Below are 13,698 nucleotides of genomic sequence, written 5' to 3'. Positions count from 1 at the left end.
AGCCCAACATGGCCCCGCCCCCTTTGTTGTGTGTTCTCGGGGGAGGGGTTTGTGTACATTTTAAGGTTAGTGATGTCACTAACCCTGGAAGAAGCTTGTTGTAGTTCCTACAAGCTGTTTAAACAGCAAATTCTTTTAAAGAAAATATCTCCCTTTGCATTGAACTTTGAGTGTTGTAACTTTGCAGATGTTGTTTATGCTCAGACTAACTAAAGTTAAAAAAGTGAAATCATAATCAACCACCCCTTTAAAATACTTTTTGAATTCAGAAAATGTCAAAATGTTTATCACATGTAATGCATTTTTCTATGAAACGATGTGTATTGTAAAAATCGCTATACAAAAACGCGAATTGCACAATATGTAATTGAATTATCACGATCCCTCAGCGACGCTACGTTTTTGCTCCAGTGCTGCACTTGTGAGACGCGCCCTGAGTGTGTGTCAGCAGCAGCGAAACCAAACAGCAGCAGATAGACAGCGCTGGAGACAGAAACAGAGACAGTGTGTGTTCTGTCTCTCTCACACACAAGCACGCGAGCGAGTGCTCGCGCTGACACACTCTGGAAGAGCATCTCTGATCGTGCGTGTGGAGGAAGAGGATTGTATGTGTTCGGCGTTTCTGATGCCAGCAGCTCAGAGGTAAACAGCTCACACTCACACACTCTCTCTCTCGGGCTTGAGGACACGTATGGACGCGGTCGTGTGACTTATGGACAGACAGGAGAAGGTGACGGCGAGCAGGAGACGAGGAGAGACGCGCACGCTCACGGACAGACAGATGAGGACGCAGCCGTCTCACTCCAGACCTGGGTGAGTGAACTTCACAGACACACACTAACACACACAAACATACACACACAGGGCAAGAACAGGTGAACCCTGAAGCCGCACTACCTGTGGAGCGCGTGGGCTGAAAACACTGAGGTTATGCAACATCAGCTGGAGGTTTTTCTTTGCTGGAGTGTGTCGCTTTCATCCTGGATGCTGAGGAAACATTTAAAGTTTGTTTGGATAAAGTGCCGACTCTCATCCAGGCTGTGTGATGTTGTTCAGTCCTGTATTATGGCTTTATTTGTTTTGAGACAAAATTGAAGAGTCTCAGAGTCTGTCTCAGTATATCTGTTTCTATTCTAGAAATCAGAACAAAAGCAAACGAGACAGAAGGTTGTCGCCCGGCACACATTTCATGACCAGATTGTATTGACTCAAAATTAATTTTCACACTAACTCATGTGCACTGGTGTCAACAAATAGGCTTTCTGTCATTTATGCAAAGAACAGACTATAAAAAAAGATAAAATCAATATAGATAAAGATAAAAAGCCACACAGAATAAAAGTGTGTGATAGTATTAACATGTCTTGTAAACATTTATCTTTTCTGCTTTAGGGATTTTAAGTCCAGACCAGTATGATTCAATGCTGTCTTCACGTGCTATCGGATTTATCTTAAATACGAGTTCCTAGTGGGAAATTGGAGATGAATGCCCTCTCAAGTCATATTTTCTATTTTACTGCCCAAGTTTCCGTGTTGAGCGTGCCATAAACTTTAAACATGGCTGGAGAACGATTGCTTCTGCGACTGGTATTCTTTATTAGTTTTTTTCCACAACAGCTACATCACCTTGTCTTGCCATTAAAGACAATATTTACATTTATGTATAAATATAAAGCATATTGTTTGTTTTATAGACAGCGAAAATTGCCTGTGTTTTAGGGCTGCACAATATTGGAAATGCACGGTATCGATTTTGTTTTTCTGCGATATGAAAATTTCAGCAGATGACTTGAATAGCTCTATTTGGAAAGAATTAATCATTCTTGAATGATTGGGGTGATTTTGTAGTGGAGTGAATCTGCATAGAAAATAATAAACACATTATAAGCACTGATAAATACAATAGAACAAAGATACAAATGAAATAAACAGTGCTTTATGTTTTTTAGGTAAGTCTAACAGTATTCAGGTACAGAAATTGAATGATCAAATGCAAAAATAACACTGCATAGTCTTCACTGTATAATTTAAGTATAATTAATCTTGGTTAAAGCCACAAAAGTGATTCCTCTTTGTATTTTGTCGTTTGATTATCATTAGTGACACTGTCCGTTTTCTTTCTCAATTGTTTACATTCGTGTAAGCCATAAGTGACTGTGTTTATGAGGACACTCGAGAAGGCCATTTTGACATAATTTTGCATGTGTATATGTCCTTTCAAGCACAAATAGATGAGGAAGGGAACAGAATTCGGTGTTCGCGTGTGTGCACTCACAGAAAACAGCGTGTGAGATTAGAATTGAGTTCTCTTTCGCATCTTCTTGCACTTGAATGGTTTAAATCTTTTGAATGTTTAAACTGACTTTCGCTCTATGATGGTTAAACTTTGCAGTTAATCTGAGAATCATGTGCACTTTGAATTGTGGTGCCTGATCCATACGGATCAACTACGATCCCTATACATGACATCACACATGCGCTCATCGCGATATGAATGCTAAAACGATAAAACTGTATTTGACTGAAATTCCAGAATCGTCTGCAAGCTGATTTATCTAGATTGCTCGTGTATGTTTATATGGTTGTCAACTAATGAATTGCTTCATTTTATTCAAAATCCTTTGGATATAGATTAAATATCTTCAATACATTTTGGCTTTAATAAGATTTCCCCAAGAAATAAGAGAGAATAATCCTCCACAATTCCAATTTTTTCCAACAACAAAGCACTTGAATGTGACAAGCTCGTAATCACGAAGTGGGAAGTTGGAAATTTCCAATATGTTGTGAAGGCAGCATAAGATCTCGTGCTGGTGTTGGTCTTCATTCGCTGGTGTTGGATTTTTCAGACTCATTTTTTTTGTAATTTTTTTGTTGTTGTATTTTTGCACTGTTGATTAGTTTTCTAGCCACTCGCTCCCTTGGAGAAAACACCCCCAAATGAAAGTTATTTTATGAGACACCCCAGACGAACATTTTATTGCTCTGAGACTTGTGTTTCAAATTTGGCAGATCTTAGTTAGGTTTCAATTAGATATCAACTTTGTCTCAGATGCCAAATATTCCTCTGGCGAAATAAAAGCGGACACAAATGAGTCAATATTTGTCATTGAGTAAGAGTTTAGAATTATAAAACAAATCTCTTCAGAAACCCTAGACGAGACATATGATATTACTGGAGTCATAATTTTATAGAGTCAGAAAAAAATCTGATTTGCAAGCTCTATTCTAGCGTTCTGGGATTGACTTCTCTGTGCAATACTAGGTTTAGGAACATAGCCCTTTATATCTGTATGGTACAATCAGGCAAAAACAGAATGTGAGATAAGCTTATGTATATATATATATATATATATATATATATATGTGTGTGTGTGTGTGTGTGTGTGTGTGTGTGTGTGTGTGTGCGTGCGCGCAGCGTGTTATCTGCCTCTCTCCAGTTCGCAAGTCCAGGCCATTATAACAGAAAGTGCTTCTGACAGGCGCGTTACCGTGTTGCCCGGGGCCATGAGGGTTTTAAACAGGCTACAATCTCAAACCGCCAACGAGAACGTGAGAAAGACGGAGCATGGAGAGATGGAAAGAAAGAGAGAGAGAAATGAAGCTATAATATACATGGCATGCATGTTCGCATCATTCTGTTTCCCATGTCCATGTGAAGGTGAATCAGACGGCTTCGTTCAGCAGGAATGTAATCACTCTGGCCATTTGGTTTCTGTGTTAATCAAGCAAAGAACCTGAACAGAAGCAACAAAATAATCTTGATTATGGCAGAATGGCACATTAGCTGGTCCACCGGGTTGACAGTTATGATTAAAACCAGTGAATTAGAATAAATGCATTGTTTGTGCTGATCAGACTGCAGAGGATTTTTTGTACGATGCTTCCTTTTGATTAAGTGCTCATTTGCATATGTTAGGCGTACATTGAATTTTAAATGAGCAGCATTAGTGCTGTTATCTAAGACAAGCGTCACTGTTGCTGTTGCTCATACTCTGCGAAAAAACAAACCACTAACCTTGAACTACACCATGAATGATTCCTCAAGTAGGTGAGAAAATCACACAGATGCACATTACATTTTAAATGAAATGCAAGAAGTGAAAGGCTTTTCCTCCTTATCGTGATATTCAGTATATCCGAGTGAAATGCTTCTCAAACAAGAACAAATGTAGGGCGGGGCTTGATTTTGTCTGTGGGGAATTGATTGGATTCTTGTGGTTTGCTATTGGTGGATCTCATGTGAGTGACAGGTTGCCCCGCCCTTGTCATCAGAGAAGAGATGATGTCGCTGCAAGAGGGAGGAGAAGATATTCTGATTCAAGATTACGAGACACAAACAATAATGTGCGCGATAATTAATTTAGATTATATACTGCAATATTCCATAAATATAAGAGTGGTCAATTTTGATTTCATGGTGACTTTAAAGGACCAGTTTTACACCTTTTACATGTTTAACATTGTGCATTTCCTGTCTGGATGTCCTGTCACGGAAAGGCAGGTTCCCTGTATCCACACCGGTTAGCCTGTTTGGCATCAGCGGTAATGAACGCTCCTCTAACGAACCCAAATCAGTGCTGCCATCTGTTTTTACTATCTGATTGTGTAGAATGAATTAACGAGAAACGGAACACATTTGACGAAGAAACGAGGTAGCAACAGGAAATGTTTGTCATGTTTGTTTTTGGAAGTTTCCATTAGTGGAGTGGATCCATGTAATTAAAACTCGGCGCACACAATGGTGTTTTTATTTGTTTTGTTCCCTAAATGCTCCCAGAGGGAAATTTTATGGCTCAAAGGTTGCTCTTTAAAAGCTCAGGAAACTTAATGGAGTTCTTAGTTAAGTATTCGTTTTAAATTCCTCAGGAGAAAAACAAACGAGTCACTAGTTGTCATTCAGTAAGAGTACAGAGCTATAAAATGAATTTGCAGCAGCTCAGATCGTTTGATCTTGAGAGAAACGTTTGAGATCGTCTTGATGGCTTTTGAGTGAAGTCTTTGGTTTCTTGGCAAATCTGAGCCCAGTTTGAGATGTTGTTGAGATCTCTAGAACAGGGATTCCCAAACTTTCTTCTGAGTCATAATTTGTTTTAGAATTTGAAATATTTCAGTAATTTATCAACACATTTACATGTTCACAATTCTCTGATGTCGGTTTATGGTCACATGACATGCAGGTAAACAAATAAAATATTTTCTCTTTTTTTAGTAATTGTTAGTAGCTATTGTATTCGTTAGTGTTCTTATTATTCTTCTTCCTTCCATAGAACTGTTTGCCGTACAATTATGAAATTTGGCACGCAGATAGAGGACTGGTTGAACATTAAGCACAGCAATTTTGGAGTCTCTAACTCAATCCCTCTAGCTCCACCGTAATTTTCTGTCAATTTTCCACCATTTTGAAATTTCCGAAAAACTTTTTCAAACTCGCCCTACACGATTTTCACCAAAATTGGCTCGTGTCATCTTTAGAGCATGCTGGCTAATAGTCTGTCTACACGACTAAAAACGTAAAACTTTGTATGCGTTTTGGCCGTTCATTTACACGACAACAGCGTTTTGGGTACCTGAAAATGCAAACTTTTGAAAACAGGTTTCAAAGTTCAAGGTTTTGAAAACGTTCTCCACATAAACAACAAAAATGCGAATCTGCGAAAATGATGATGTCATGCACATGCGTATTACATGTTTAGTCTAAAGTGTTTCATCGCCATCTAATGGCCTGCCAGCAGAATACAGCATTTATAATCGTTTTCATAGATTCGTGTGAATGGGGATCATGTTGACAAGGGTGTCGTCTGTATGTGGAAAACTCAAAGGAAAATCTTCTCCATTTTAAGCATATCGTTGTCGTGTAAACGTACCCTAAAAGTTATTAAAAGCTTTTTGATAAAACAAACCGTTCTCGAATAAAGTGCAAATGACTTGGATGAAGAGCATGTCAAAATGGATGTAAGGCAATATTTCCGTAAAAACTTAATGTATTCAGACCAAACTTGGTACATGTTATCACAAGCATGACCTGAGGCTACTTGCAGTGTTTCGGCACAATGCCACCTACTGGTCACCTACTGTTTTTTTTATTATAATTTTACATTTTTAATCAATTAAATAATTTCATACACTTTCAAACCCCAGTTTTAGTCTATGAGAAACAATTGAGATATTAAAGAGATTGCATTTGTGATTTCTTTTTCGTTCCTTTTGTATGTGATCTGCCAAAGTCATTGTTTTGAATCACATCAGCAATTTTATTTTATTTATTTATTTCTTTTTGGGGTGGTAAAGGGTTCAAAAATGCATATGATGTTACTGGAAGAAAAGTGACTTTTATTTTTAATTTATTTTTTGTATAAATGGCGTGTAAAACAGTGTGATTCTGTAGCAGCGGTGTTGAACAGACGTGCGGCACCTCTGACATCCTCATCTCATTAGAATTCATTCCAGAATAAAAGAACAGACATGTAGAATTATGAGATATCTATTATAAGACAAAGACTGTCTGCTAGAGACCATATCTGACTGATGAGACAAAGAGAGACCGGCTTTATGAATCATAAGTCATTTTGAAAAAAAAAAATCTGGCTAATAGACCACAGGAAGAGTATTAGCAGGTTTAAGTTAAAGGTGCACTCAGTCATTTTTTTTTCCTTGTTAAAAAGTTTAAGGAAATGAGTACTTTTTAAAGTCACATGATCAGCTGAATATTACTCACGTTATCTCTGGCACTTTTGCAAACAGAATAAACTAATAATAGTCATCTGTAACTGAAAAAACTTGTGCGATGCTGCATGCAATTTCTATTTCTTTAAACCAAAATTAATACATTTATTCAGCAAGATCACATTAAATTGATCAAAAGTGAAAGTAAAGACATTTATAATGTTACAGTTGATTCTATTTCAAATAAATGCTGTTATTTTGAACTTTCTATTCATCAAAGAATCGTGAAAAATAAATTACATCACCATTTCAACATTGATAATAATCATAAATGTTTCCTGAGCAGCAAATCATCATATCAGAATGATTTCTGAAGGATCATGTGACACTGAAGACTGGAGTAATGATGCTGAAAATTCAGCTTTGATCATAGGAATAAATTACACTTTACTATATATTCACATAGAAAACAGTTATTTTACATTGTAATAATATTTCACAATTTTTACTGTATTTTTTGATCAAATAAATGCAGCCTTGGTGAGCAGAAGAGACTTTCAAAAATCTTAAACTTTTGATAGTGTATTATAGATCTATTTTTATAGATACATTTTTTCCTCTTGCCCAACACAGCAGACATGAATGATAAACAAAGAAAAAGACAGATTTATTACCGAAGGCTAAATTGAATTAAAATCATATCAGTGCACCCTAAAGCTTATTGTGGCAATAACTTCATCAAAGAGATGGATACGCACGTCTGTTTAACAAGTAAAGTCCAACAGGTTTCTCGCTCGATCTGTTCAACCCTATGACAAATATAAACTGACCTTCTGGGTGAAAACTGCAATCATCGTTCATCTCTTCTGGACATCGCGGAGGGCGTCTGTACTTGTTTATGAGATAATTACATTAGTGATTCATTTAAGTGCTGAGGAAAATTCACACAAGAGTCCTCATGTTGCTCTGAGGTGATTATGACGGTAGCGTGAAGGTTAAACCATGAGATCTGGTTTGGATCTGCTAGCATTAATCTCTCTCAGACAGCTGGAGATGCACAACGTCTGTCTTCATGAGTTAAATCCACTCGTTTGGAAATTCAGAACTGAATTGAGAATGCTTTTTGAATTCCAGTATGATTCCTGAATTTAAATCGAATTTGATTTGAGGTAGCAAACAGGAATCTGAAGTGCAATGTGAGGAAAAAATTCAAATTAATTAAAATTCATATAACTAATTTTTTAACTAGAAAAGCAAAGTTTGTCAAGATAAACTTGAATGTTGATTTGGTGGAAGGATGGATGGATGATGGATGGATGATGGGTGGATGATGATTGATGATGGGTGGATGATGGGTGGATGATGATTGATGATGGGTGGATGATGATTGATGATGGATGGATGATGGGTGGATGATGATTGATGATGGATGGATGATGGGTGGATGATGGATGGATGATGGATGGATGATGGGTGGATGATGATTGATGATGGGTGGATGATGGGTGGATGATGGATGGATGATGGATGGATGATGGGTGGATGATGATTGATGATGGGTGGATGATGGGTGGATGATGATTGATGATGGGTGGATGATGATTGATGATGGATGGATGATGGGTGGATGATGATTGATGATGGATGGATGATGGGTGGATGATGGATGGATGATGGATGGATGATGGGTGGATGATGATTGATGATGGATGGATGGATGGATGGATAGACAAATGGATGGATGGATGATAGATGAAAGGATGGAATAGATGGATGGATAGACAGATGGATGGATGAATGGATGGTTGGTTGTTTGTATAGATGGATGAATGGAATAGATAGATGGGTAGGTGGATGGATGGATGGTTGGATGGATGGACAGATGGATGGACGGATGGATGGATGATAGATGGATGAATGGATAGATAGATGGATGAATGGATGGTTGGATAGATGGATGGACAGAGACGGATGGATGGATGGATGGATGATAGATGGATGGATGGTTAGACGGATGGATGGATGGATTGTTTGTTCGGATGGATGAATGATGAGTGGATGATGGATGGATAAATGGATGGTTGGTTGTTTGTATAGATGGATGAATGGATGGATGGATGGAATAGATAGATAGACATATAGATGGATGGATGGATGGATGGACAGATGGATGGATGATAGATGGATGGATGGATGAATGGATGGTTGGATGGACAGAGACAGATGGACGGATGGATGGATGGATGGATGGATTGTTTGTTCGGATGGATGAATGATGAGTGGATGATGGATGGTTGGTTGGTTGGTTGTATAGATGGATGAATGATGGATGGAATAGATTGATTGATTGATTGATTGATGGACAGAGACAGGAATGGATGGATAGACAGATGGATGGATGGTTGGAAGGATAAATGGATGATGGATGGATGGATGGATGGATGGATGGATGGACAGAGACAGGGATGAATGGATAGACAGATGGATGGTTGGATTGAGGGAGGGAGGACAGATGGATGGATGGTTGGTTGGATGGATGGATGATGGATGGATGGACAGAGACAGGGATGGGTGGATAGACGGATGGATGGATAGTTGGATGGATGGATGGATGGATGGAGGGAGGGAGGACAAATGAATGGATGGATGGTTGGATGGATGATGGATGGATGGACAGAGACAGGTAAATGGATGGATGGATGGTTGAATAGATTGAAGGATGGATGGACAGGGACGGATGGATGGATGGATGGATGGATAGATTGATAGACAGATCAGGCTGGAAGAACACTTCAGTTCATTTTCAATTCAGCTTTCGTGTGTCCAGTTTAAATCAAATTCCAAACAATGAATATAAAGGATCCATTTCTTCCGTTCAGACTTTTGCACGATGTCGTTCACAGCAGCCATTTCACTGTCTGACCATCAACATCAAGATGCAGTTAAAGCTCCTCTTGAAGCTCTTTAGTCTGAACTTCATCCTAAACCTTCTTAGAGTCTGTTTCTCCATCTGGAACCCAAAGCTGTCTGATTCAGATCAAACTTTCATCTGAATTCACAGAATCCACCGTTAAATCATTAAATTATTACATATTTTTAAAGATGCATTTGATACAACACGTACTTCTTGAAGTTTCTTCGCATATTCGTGGAGATTGTGTGTGTTTTTAGACACTGTTTCATATATAACTTTTTTTAGATTCCTGAAACAGATGTTAGAGTTGTAAATGACCCTCTCTCTCTATGACCGCCCATAAATCTGGACGCAATCTCAAACTGTCATATGGCTCTTATCAATATTGCATTTTAATTAATGATTTACAGATCAAACGGGCAGCTGCTGTGCGGAACTCGATCGATGCAGAGGAAATTACAGACCCGTGTTCGTGTTATGGGTTGAATCCAGGGTTTATGTCTGCAAGATTTATTAAATTGATTAAAGTTTGATTACCCACCTAAAATAGCTCGACTGGTATTAGAAGGGCTGGTATTTTGGTCTCATATCAAAATGACTTTCCATCCTTTCAGGAAACTGTACAGAAAACGAGAACAGACTTCATTCAATAACCCTGGTGTGCAGACTTTCTTTAACCATGTGAATTAAACGTGATGAGGTAATTAATGATTTTTCAAAAATACGAAGCGTGCAGTATATATACTATTGCAGTACACAAGTATTCAGTTCCAAACACTGCCTGTTCCTCTGTTCATCACGATCAGCTTCCTATCGGCTTCTGATTAAGGCTCAGGTGGACCAATAAATTACATTAATTAGACAATTAATTATTGAGAAACGTCCATCCTTGGCCGCTCCCACAGCTTCATCAATAACCGTCCCGTGCTCAGTTTGTGAGAGACAGTAAATGTGTGCTAAATGTTCTCTGAAAGTGTTTTAAAAACTTTTTTGGTTTTGTGAACGTTAAAGGAACATTCCATTGTATCATTCTGCAAACATTATGGGAACGTTACTTTTGAATGTTCTCTGAACGTTCTAAAACAAGTAGTAACATTTAAAAAATGTAAAACAGATGTCCAACTGAAACATTCCATGAACGATGTATAAATAATGTTTTTGTGCTAATGTTTTGAGAACATTATTAAAGACCAGTGGAAAAAAATGAAGGTTTTTGAGGAAAACATTCCAGGATTTTTCTCCATATAGTGGACTTCACTGGGGTTCAACGGGTTGAAGGTCCAAATGTCAGTTTCAGTGCAGCTTCAAAGAGCTCTACATGATCCCAGACGAGGAATAAGAGTCTTATCTAGAGAAACCATCGGCCACTTTATAAAAAAAAATAAAAATTATATACTTTTTAACCACAAATGCTCGTCTTGCACTGCTCTGTGATGCTCCACGCATTACGTAATCATGTTGGAAAGGCGGAAGTACTGCAGTAGGGTGAAAAACTCTATCTCATTTTCTCCTCCAACTTCAAAATCGTCTGACATCGTTGTTTTACCTTTTTTTGTAAAGGCCGTTTCACTTAATCTTTGAATGTTCGCTTTGTAAACACTTGCTTTGTACGTCCACCTACGTGACCTTTCCAACGTGATTACATCATGCGTGGCACATCACAGAGCAGTGCAAGACGAGCATTTGTGGTTAAAAAGTATATAAATTTTTTTTTTTTTTAATGGTTTCTCTAGATAAGACCCTTATTCCTCGTCTGGGATCATGTAGAGCTCTTTGAAGCTGCACTGAAACTGACATTTGGACCTTCAACCCGTTGAACCCCAGTGAAGTCCACTATATGGAGAAAAATCCTGGAATGTTTTCATCAAAAACCTTCATTTCTTTTCCACTGAAGAAAGAAAGACATGAACATGTTGGATGACATGGGGGTGAGTAAATTATCCGGAAATTTTCATTCTGAAGTGAACTAATACTTTAACACAGAGAATATACATTTTAAATATTAGTTTCAAAAGTTTAAAGTTTGCATTTATGCATTTTGTTGACACTCCAAAGTGACTTGCATTGCATTTCAAAGTAGGTATAATTGCATCATCAGTAACTTGTCAATATTGTTGTGTGTTAATCACAGTTTACAGATGTTTTTAACAGCATGTTTTCAACATTAATAATAATCATAAATGTTTCTTGAGCATCAAATGATCATATTAGAATGATTTCTGAAGGATCATGTGACACTGAAGACTGGAGTAATGATGCTGAAAATTCAGCTTTGATCACAGGAATAAATTACATTTTACTACATATTCACATATAGTACATCACTATTTAAACTGTAATAATATTTCACTATTTTTCTGTTTTTGATAAAATAAAAGCAGCCTTGCTGAGCAGAAGATGCATGTTTCTTTCTCTTCGTTTTCTTGATAAATTGCAGTACATGCGTGCTGGTGAAAGCAGATGGGTGATATTTTAATAGTCATTGTTTGACTCATTAATCTCTGTGTCACTCAAAGTGGGTGTGAAACATTTTGTCACGAATGTTTCTGAAGAGCTCTATGAGTCTCTGCTGCTGTCGGTAATGTTCACTTGAGACGCAGATGAGGGTCAAACTCTCTAGAAGCTGTAGATGATGAAGTGTGTGTGTGTTTTGCACATGCTGTTGTGAGTCGTATAATCGTGAGCGATTCTGAGCCGCTTTGACAGAGATTCATCAAAGACGCCAGCGAGGTGCCATATAGTGAATTACTATGGCAACAGGAGTGTTGGGTATAATGAAACCCGACTGGCACAGAGACGCTGGCGCCGTTCCATCATACAGACAAATGCTGTACAGACGCTGTTACCTGTGAGTGTGAAACTGTTTAGAAGAGAAACGCTGCTGTGAAAGTTCAGGATGACGTGAGCAGACATTCATTCACTGGCATGCTAAACATGATGACTGAATTAACTATAGTATATATTTTATATATAATTCACCACAAAATGTCGTTCCAAACCTGTATGACTTACTTTTTTCTGCAGAACACAAAATATATTTTGACTAGACCAGTGTGATATTATTATAGTTATTTATATTTTAAATCAGTTTTTATTTTTTATATTTTTCATTTTAATTTCTGTTAAAGTTTTAGTAATTTTGTTGTGTGTTTTTGTCATTTTCAATAGTGTTTTTCTTTATAAATATGTCTATATACACTCTAAAAATGGGTTTGGGTTTGGGTCACTGGGTTTGTCCATTTTCAACCCAGCTTGGGTTGTTTTTAACGCAGCATTTTTTAGAGTGTAGTGTAGTTGTTGCTTTTTTTTTTAGTTTTAATTATTAGTTTTAGATATTTTAGTACATCAAGTTAAACTAAATTAAAATAAGAAATGTTGCTTTGGTAATTAGTGGAAATAAAATACGTTTAAAATAAGTTTTTTAGAATCAGAATCAGAATCAGAAAGAGCTTTATTGCCAGGTATGTTTACACATACTAGGAATTTGTTTTAGTGACAGTGAAAATATATTGTTTTATATTTATCTTCAGTTAAAGGGGTCATGAACTGCGTCGTATTATTGTTTTAGAAAGGTTCCTGGGGTGAACTTTATAATGTTAGTTTAATGATTAATAATGATTTTTAGATCAAAAATTGTCATAATTTAGAAATAAAAGGCATTTTTCCTACCCTGATTTTATCCTCTGATTTGAACGCTTTGTTTTAAGGGGCGTGTGTAAAGATTATGTGTTATTTATTTTAATCAGGTTAGTTAATAGTGTGATTGAATGCTGCTAGTTCATTTGCGCAACCATGTATTTGCTATAACAATGAAAATATTTGAAAAACAGTTATAAACAAGTAATGATGCAATCCTTTAAATCTTAATTCTTAAGTGTAGCAGAATTCAATGGCTGTAAAATTATTATCATGTCACATATAACACATTTTATTTAATGTGACAGACAAAAAACAGTAACACCAGTGACGATTTTCATAAAAAATGCATTTTACAAAATGGCTGCTGCAAGGTATCAATTCCCTAACAATAAAGTAGGTCATACCAGTGACTTCAACTAAAAGCTTCATATGAAATTATGATTTTCTAATTAAAATTTCTGATAACTGAAAAGAGATAG

The 13,698-nt window shown here is 37.1% G+C and overlaps 1 protein-coding gene across 1 annotated transcript in view; it reads left to right on the top strand.

Moving 5' to 3' along the window:
• Positions 1 to 433: 433 nt before the first annotated feature.
• The window catches only part of LOC127505315 (leucine-rich repeat and immunoglobulin-like domain-containing nogo receptor-interacting protein 3), a 45,483-nt gene continuing 32,218 nt past the window's right edge, over positions 434 to 13,698 (top strand). The window contains exon 1 of the mRNA XM_051880784.1: positions 434 to 813. The gene's annotated coding sequence lies outside the window, so the exon portion shown is untranslated. The remainder of the gene's footprint in view (positions 814 to 13,698) is intronic.

Source organism: Ctenopharyngodon idella, chromosome 2, assembly GCF_019924925.1.
Source record: "Ctenopharyngodon idella isolate HZGC_01 chromosome 2, HZGC01, whole genome shotgun sequence".
Classification (NCBI taxonomy): domain Eukaryota; kingdom Metazoa; phylum Chordata; class Actinopteri; order Cypriniformes; family Xenocyprididae; genus Ctenopharyngodon; species Ctenopharyngodon idella.
Note: the sequence above shows the minus strand (reverse complement) of the source record. Positions and strands in the feature narration are given on the sequence as shown.